The sequence below is a fragment of the Engraulis encrasicolus genome, chromosome 13 (genome assembly GCF_034702125.1).
Source record: "Engraulis encrasicolus isolate BLACKSEA-1 chromosome 13, IST_EnEncr_1.0, whole genome shotgun sequence".
In the NCBI taxonomy this organism is placed as follows: Eukaryota; Metazoa; Chordata; class Actinopteri; order Clupeiformes; family Engraulidae; genus Engraulis; species Engraulis encrasicolus.
The window spans coordinates 7,515,177-7,523,145 of NC_085869.1; the positions used below are offsets into that span (position 1 = coordinate 7,515,177).

Sequence of the window (7,969 nt, forward strand, 5' to 3'; positions counted from 1 at the left end):
CCTTCATGACGATACGATACAGTATCGATTTCTTAAAGCAGGGATTCGATTCTTTTCGATATTTAAGAATTCCCCACGATACAATGCGATTCGATTCGATTCAATTTTTTCCAATTACTTTTCCACTGCTATTGTGTTATGGAGCTAGGGCATTGCACAGGAGCCAGCGATTCGATTCTTTTCGATACTCAAGAATGCCCCACGATACGATGCGATTCGCTTAAATCCCCAGCCGATACTTCGATGCATCAATACATTTCGATTTTATTTACACCCCTACACTGAACTATAACATTCAAGCCTACACACACTTAACTATAACATTGAAGGCTACACACACTGAACTATAAGATTGTGCAGATGTTGGCAGGACTGTAAGCCCGCCAATTACTGTTCAGACTTTAGCCAGTTACAAAAATACACCAAATTAAGATGCCAGAGTTAAGGACCACAACTACAATGGCTTTTCTAAATGTCTCCTCTTCTTCTCTGGGAGGAAGGAAGAACTAAAGTAGGGAATTCAACAAGAGACAAAGAGGAGATTAACCAGACAATAACCCCCGAGGTCGGAGAAGGAATTCAGACGGGCTGGGAAACTGGACTCCTAGGAGCTTGCCTAATCCCTGCTGAACACCAGATCGAAGCAACATTACCTAAACCAGTGTTTCTCAAACTTTTTCAGACCGAGGCCCACTTTGTCCCCCCCAAAAATTATCGGGGACCACCTGTCATCTGAATTGGCAGTTGATGGATGCTAATTTGACACTGCTCATTTTTTATGCAGATCACTTACTTTTTATTCACATTATAAGCCTGTCTTATTGAGTTGAAAACATGAAAATGTTACAAATATAGCCTACTGCTAGCTTATCTTGGAAAATTAGAAATCCCCTCGCGGACCACCTGAGCTCTGTCGCGGACCACTAGTGGTCCCCGGACCACACTTTGAGAATCACTGACCTAAACCGACAACTTTAGGCTATAGCTGCTCAGGGGTAGGGAACCTAGGCCCTTGAGGCCGTTTTATCCGGCCTCCGATGTATGGAAGGTGGGGTCTGTTTTAAAGGTGGCTGTATTCCATATAGGACTTTAAAGTGCTGGGGGGAAATCCTGGTTCGTGTTCATAGTACGGCCCTGAGGACTTTTATGGGCTTCGGATGAATTTGATGTGGTCCCTCATATGAAAAAGGTTCCCCACTCATGACCTAAACCGACAAGTTTAGGCTATAGCTGACCATGGGTGAATTGGTGGTTACCCACTTGATTAAATGTATTAAAGTTGGCTGACCAGTAGAGATAAAGGCTGTACTGAGGCCTAACTCGTTGTCATTGAAGGGAATAGGATTACGTATGAAAGAAAGTAAACATCCTAGAGAACTGTGAAATATTGTTAAAATAGGCCTTTAGGCAACGTCTCTGGTGCTTTTAAAGTAAGTGGCATCCCAGCCCAAACTAGGCTGGTAGAGGTTATAGCTCACCTTCAACTAAATGGCTCTTGACTTCAGGCGGTCCGAAGGCCCATAGCCCTTAGGCGGCAGGCACCCAACCTCGCCACAAGATGGCCTCATTTGGCCTGAAAAGCAATAAAAAGCCATCGCCACATGGGTTTTGAAGAGGCGCATTTCGCACCAAAACTTTTCTTCAAGTCCCACACACACTCTTTCAGCCACTATGCTATTCTATGCTAATGGTGTGTGGCACGTGTAATTTAAATGAGATCTAAGCTATTCATGTTTTGTTGAAGTGTCCTACTTTATTGCCACATAGCCCAAGTCATGCGGTGCTTGGATAGTATGTTTAGCCTACATGACATATCAGCAACCAGTTTTGAATAAAAATAAATGTTGAGAGACATTATATTACGCTAATATGCCTGCAAAGGTGTCAAAAACACACAACCACCGTCAGAGACACCACTGGGGGAGACCAGGAGGGCCAGAAAAACTTGAGTCCACCTCCAACAAAACCGAATGGCACTTACAAAATGCCACAACAATAAGGCTTCTTTACTATTATTTGTTATTGTTTAGTCCTAGTTCTTGGATCCACACAGTAGGCTATAGTTTTAAATGAAGTCAAAAGTAACACAGTCGCATTTTTACAACATAGTTTTACCACTTCAGATAAGAAAAAACATTGACAGAAATACAGATATAGAATATGCTTCCATCCACTCCGTGTTTCCATTCCCACTGCGCGGGAAGAGGATCTTACCACATTCCAAACAAAATCCCGTGAAATCAAACAATAATGAAATTTCACCTAACTTTTCCCCAAGCGGACTGCTGGATGCAATAAGCCCGCCCCATCTGTGTCAGCAGCAAATGGCCCAACTCCCTGACGAAGTGAAGGGGAGTCGGAGAAAAAGAGGGGGGAGATAGTGAGAAGAGGGGGGAATCGGATTGAAAACAGATCACCACCAAGATCTCTCTACCGCATGTCTAAGAACAACTGACGATTAAATCTGGTCCGTCGTCGCGAGTTTCACTCATGAGATGAGCAAATCACGCCGTACGAATTGTTTTTATGGACCACTGAGCGGTTCCAAAAGTTTGGTGCTGCCTGTAGTCTGATGGATTGTAAAAGTTCGCGCGATGCCTCGACCACACTCCAGAGACTGAAATGAATGATGTATCCAGGATTCTAAAACTTTTGATAAAGACTGTCAAACAACTTATGGCGAATCACGCGTTTGAATAGTACCTCAAGTCATTGGATGGATGTTTGGCGACAAACTTCAAAGGCAATTTGGCGATCACCAACCGACATAAAAAGTACATTTTCGAGAGTTTACGATTTTACGCGCTGAAGAGACTTGGGACAAAGTGAGCTGAAAACACTTCGACAAGGTAAGTTAACTTATAAAAAATATTTTAATGAACATGCATTTGCTGTGTAAAATGAATGGTTAGAATTCATGCTAAAAGTTTATTATTGTTGTATTACTGTGTCAGAAAAGCATCTTACCCACAGAAGACTTGCGTGATAGTGTCTGTTGGTTCAGAGTTGGTGGTATTGTCTCATCTTTTGCAAGTTTTGTAAATGAAGGTTTCAAATTATGGGTAGGGTATAGTTGTACATTGTACAAGAGATAGGTCAAGTCTCTGGGTTTCGATTATCACTGTATGTGCACTTTGAACTTACTTGACATTGGAATGCAAAAAATCTAGTCATGGGCTGCCTGCAACACGATCCATATGAGAACATTATAAGGGGAAAAGTTCTTTGTAAGCATTCATCTAGTGCGTGCACGCAGATCATATTTTGGAATACAGCATTATGCAATTACGCAATTATATCAACATATATTCTGTCAACAAATGACGCCTATCCGAAACAGATGTGCATGCATTGCAAAAGCGAGCATCGAAGCGCCCCTCTGAACTAAAAAAAAAACAAAACAACAAAACAGTGTCCCATCACAGCCTGGTAGGCCTAAACTTTCTTCAAGGTTTTATTCAAGGAGTTACTTTTTTGCGTTTACAATGCGGCAGAAGACTAAACGGATCTTTGCATAGTGGGACATGTCTTTGAGCTGGTTTAAAAACAAACGCAGGACAGGGGAAATGTTCTCTTTCACAAGCAGCTCGCCATATGCATGCTATAGTCTATATAGTTCACTCGCTTCGTGTTCTCAGTTGTGCGTAAACCCGCAGAACAAAATTGTCAAGCACTTGCTTGGCGATTTGCACTGTCTTGCCAAAGTCTTCAGGAAGTTTTTATCTTCTCTTCTTCACTCAAATACCCCCCCCCCCCATCTCTCTCTGAGGGTCAGCAGGGATAGCCCCACTAACAATTATTGTTGAAAGAAAGGTTGTGTGTGGTGTGGTGTGCGCGGTGCGGCCTGCGCGGTGCTCGCCACCAGTGGCTTCGCTGTTTGCTCTCCAAACCCGAATGATCAACAAACACTTCATGCTTTCTTGTCCCGGCCGGCCGGGCGGCTGTGCGGCTGTGGCCCCGACTTGTGCCATATTTACTGTGGCGAGTGTTTGCTCACTCTGCTAAACAGTTCTAATGAGCTATAATGATGACCCCCTTCTCAGAACACAAGTCTCCTTGTTTATGTTTGTTACTAAGCCTCCGCGTCCGAATGTTTGGAAGAAGTCAACAAAAAGCGAGGGGGAAAAGCGAAGGGCCACTACGGCACGCATGGAAGGACTTATTACGGGTTGTGGTGAGACTGCATGGAAGACAGCGGTTTGTTTGGCTAATATGAGATTACTACACTGGAAATACTGCACTGCTGTTATAAACATGAAAATCCATGTTCTGGCATTAGTAATTATTTTAAATTCCATTAAAAGTGTTATGTTATCCCCAAGTGTCATCGGTTTGGTACCATAAAACATAACACACAAAATGTGTGTGTGTGTGTGTGTGTGTGTGTGTGTGTGTGTGTGTGTGTGTGTGTGTGTGTGTGTGTGTGTGTGTGTGTGTTAGATATATTGTATTAGAAGATTTTTTTGGATTATATCAGCAATTCATAAATTAGGAAATTTGTGTGTCAGAGTGGGTGTCGAGCATACGACCATACCATAGTATGTGAGTGTGAGTGAGCAAGTGTGTTTGAGCGAGGAGGTGTGTGTGTGTGTGTGTGTGTGTGTGTGTGTGTGTGTGTGTGTGTGTGTGTGTGTGTGTGTGTGTGTGTGTGTGTGTGTGTGTGTGTGTGTGTGTGTGTGTGTGTGTGTGTGTGCGCAAGCAAGCAAGCAAGCAAGAGTGTGAGCGGGCCAGCAACCCGCAGACTGCTGTGTGTGTGTGTGTGTGTGTGTGTGTGTGTGTGTGTGTGTGTGTGTGTGTGTGTGTGTGTGTGTGTGTGTGTGTGTGTGTGTGTGTGTGTTGTGTTCAATCTAGTGTGATGCCCAGCATGGGCCATTAGCATAAGAAGAGGGGTCTCAGTGCGTGTGCCATTGTGTGCTGTGCGGTGCGGTGAGAAGGCCCCGTAGTCGGAGCCTGTGCCCTCTGAATAGGCCCGTAAACCACTGATGGCCAGCGCACGCACACACACACACACACACACACACACACACACACACACACACACACACACACGGCTGGGGCCTCTGAGATAGCGAACGCACACACACACACACACACACACACACACACACACACACACACACACACACACACACACACACACACACACACACACATTGGAATGCAATGTAATGTAATTCACTGTAATCTAAAGCAGCCAGCTCTACTCCTGCTTTGACCTCTTGCTTACATCGGGCAATATAGTTCATATCTGTCTATTTGTTTCTATCTGTGTTTTTTATGTCTTTTTATCTATGGGTTAGGGTTAGGATTTTTATTTATGGGCCGGTCTGTCTGATTGTCAGTCCTTTTCTGTCTTTCCGGGTCTGTGTTTCTCTCTCTTTTTTCTCTTCCTCTCTCACACACACACACACACACACACACACACACACACACACACACACACACACACACACACACACACACACACACACAGCTGGGGCCTCCGAGATTGCGAACGCACACACACACAGACACACAAAGACACACACACACACACACACACACACACACACACACACACACACACACATTGGAATGCAATGTAACATAGTTCATACAGTATCTGTCTATTTGTTTCTATCTGTTTTTTTTATTTGACAATTAATGTCTTTTTATCCATGGGTTAGGGTTAGGATTTTTATTTATGGGCCGGTGTGTCTGATTGTCAGACTGTCCTTTTCTGTCTTTCCGGGTCCGTGTTTCTCTCTCTCTTTCTCTTCCTCTCACACACACACACACACACACACACACACACACACACACACACACACACACACACACACACACACACACACACACACACACACACACACACATGCCTCCTTTTATATTGATCTGCGTGTGTGATTCAGCCGAGGAATTCTTTGGAAAATGTAATGAACCGAACGCTGGCAGAGAGAGGTGGTGGTGGGGAAGATGGAGGGGGTTGGAGAGTGCAGGTCTGGGTGTTGGTAGCAGTGGATGTAGTAGTGTAGGGGTGGCTGAAACAGTGTTGCCAGATTGGGCGGTTTTCCCTCAGGATGACAATCTGTAGGTAAAAATAAAAAGTATTAGGACTTATAGGGAGTAGCCCCTTAATGTGCGCCGTACTTCCAGTGGCACGCTGTAATAGTCATTGAAATGTAACTACCATAGCACTACAATACTATGACACAACACAGGCCCTTTAGTAATGCACCACGACTTGGTCATTACCTTACTGGTAACTACAAATGTATAAAGCCGCGTCTTAAGGGGTTAAGTATTTTTTTCTGTAGATTTATGGCCATAGAAATAAATAGAATTATACTTCAAATTTGGTGGGATTTAGTACCTACAGGCAGTTCGAGCATTTTTATTTATTCCAAAATCTTCAGTCAGATCTGGCAACCCTGAGCCGGTCGGGCGGGCCCTTTAGAAGCTCCAATGTGATTGTACTCATGCGTGCGTGCCCACATAGCAACCTTCCCCACAGCAGGGCCCCAGGACACAAGTCATCTAAAAGGCCCCCCCCACCCGATACAACCAATACAATGGGGACCCGATTCTGGGTCCCCTCTCTTCCTGGCACTGTCCGCACTGGCCAGTGGTGTAGTCTACTTTTTTATGGTGGGTATACTGTATATTTGAGCATTTTTTGAAGTGGGTATGCTGTATATATTTGTGCTATTCAAAACAATGGATCAATCAATTTTAAGTGGGTATACTGAAATCCCTGAAATTTAGAAGTGGGTATACTCCGGATACCCGTGTTCTGCGTAGACTACACCACTGGCACTGGCCTGTCGACTTCACTGTGCCCCAGCCCCCCTGTCCCTCTGCCTGGTCTTTTGGGCCATGCAGACACCCCAAACCGGAGCAAAGTCGTTAGCATTATCTGGTAATAGGGGCTAATACATAGCCTACTATAACAGGAGAAAGAGGCTCATAGCTCCTTAACTTATAGCATGTAACATGAGTAGCAGAGGACTAAAATTCTCCATTTTGCTTCAGCAGTTTAAGCTGAAAAGAAGCACAAACATTCATTAAACCCACTATAAAAAGTTGAAAATACTTATTGAGAGTAAGACGTTGAAAAAAACACATAGATTTTTTTAAAAAGTCACTTTTACCCTCAAGCTAATCAAGACCACGTCAAAAAACAAGACTCACATTTCCTATTGGCTGGTTTCTTCTAAACACTGTGCCTCCAGGGAGGCTCCCCACTGAGACAAAACTAAGGACAGGAAAAAGTAAACAACCCCCCCCCCCCTCTATTGTAGAGAGGGGACAATAGTGGAGGTCACCTCCTTTGACACGTGGGAAATCCACTATGCTGCTCCGTCCTAATGTGTGGAGCGTGGGGCTGAAGATTATGGAATATTTGCACAGTGTTTTTTGAAGTCAGTCAAAATATCGTAGAAAAAAAATGTCTTGGCATTTTTTCACGCTTGGTATTTATTTAGGCTATTATGTTATAATGTGTGTTATTATATGCACACGATATATCTTTTGTTTATTTAATTTTTAGTGGATACAATTTGTTTACATGAATGACATATTTTGCATCACATAAGAATAACACATTAATGCTCTGAAAGCGATCTACAAATTGGTCAAAATCATTAAAAAAAAAACCCTGTCCCGAAATATCTCTGTTTTCAGCAGTACTGTAACTGGTAGTACTTACCGTAAAGCCCGGCAGTCTTGGCCTTGGCCTTTCTAAAAAAATACTTTTTGCCAAATTCGTGTGGTTTAACCCATTTTGTCTTAAGCCCTTTTTTGGAAAGGGTGCCCTCTTCCTATTAAATCCTAAATATCTCAGCCTCCGAAGCACATACAAACATGAAATGAGTGACATTGAAAAGCCAAGACCCTCCCCTTGCATTGTAATGTGTTCATTCAGCTCTAACATACCCACATATTTAATAAAACAGCTAAAATCTCAAAATCCTGAAAAACCCGTATATGT

The 7,969-nt window shown here is 43.4% G+C and overlaps 1 protein-coding gene across 1 annotated transcript in view; it reads left to right on the forward strand.

The window, feature by feature from the left end:
- The first annotated feature begins 2,386 nt into the window (after positions 1–2,386).
- Positions 2,387–7,969, forward strand: part of gli2a (GLI family zinc finger 2a) — a 210,185-nt gene continuing 204,602 nt past the window's right edge. The window contains exon 1 of the mRNA XM_063213000.1: positions 2,387–2,849. The gene's annotated coding sequence lies outside the window, so the exon portion shown is untranslated. The remainder of the gene's footprint in view (positions 2,850–7,969) is intronic.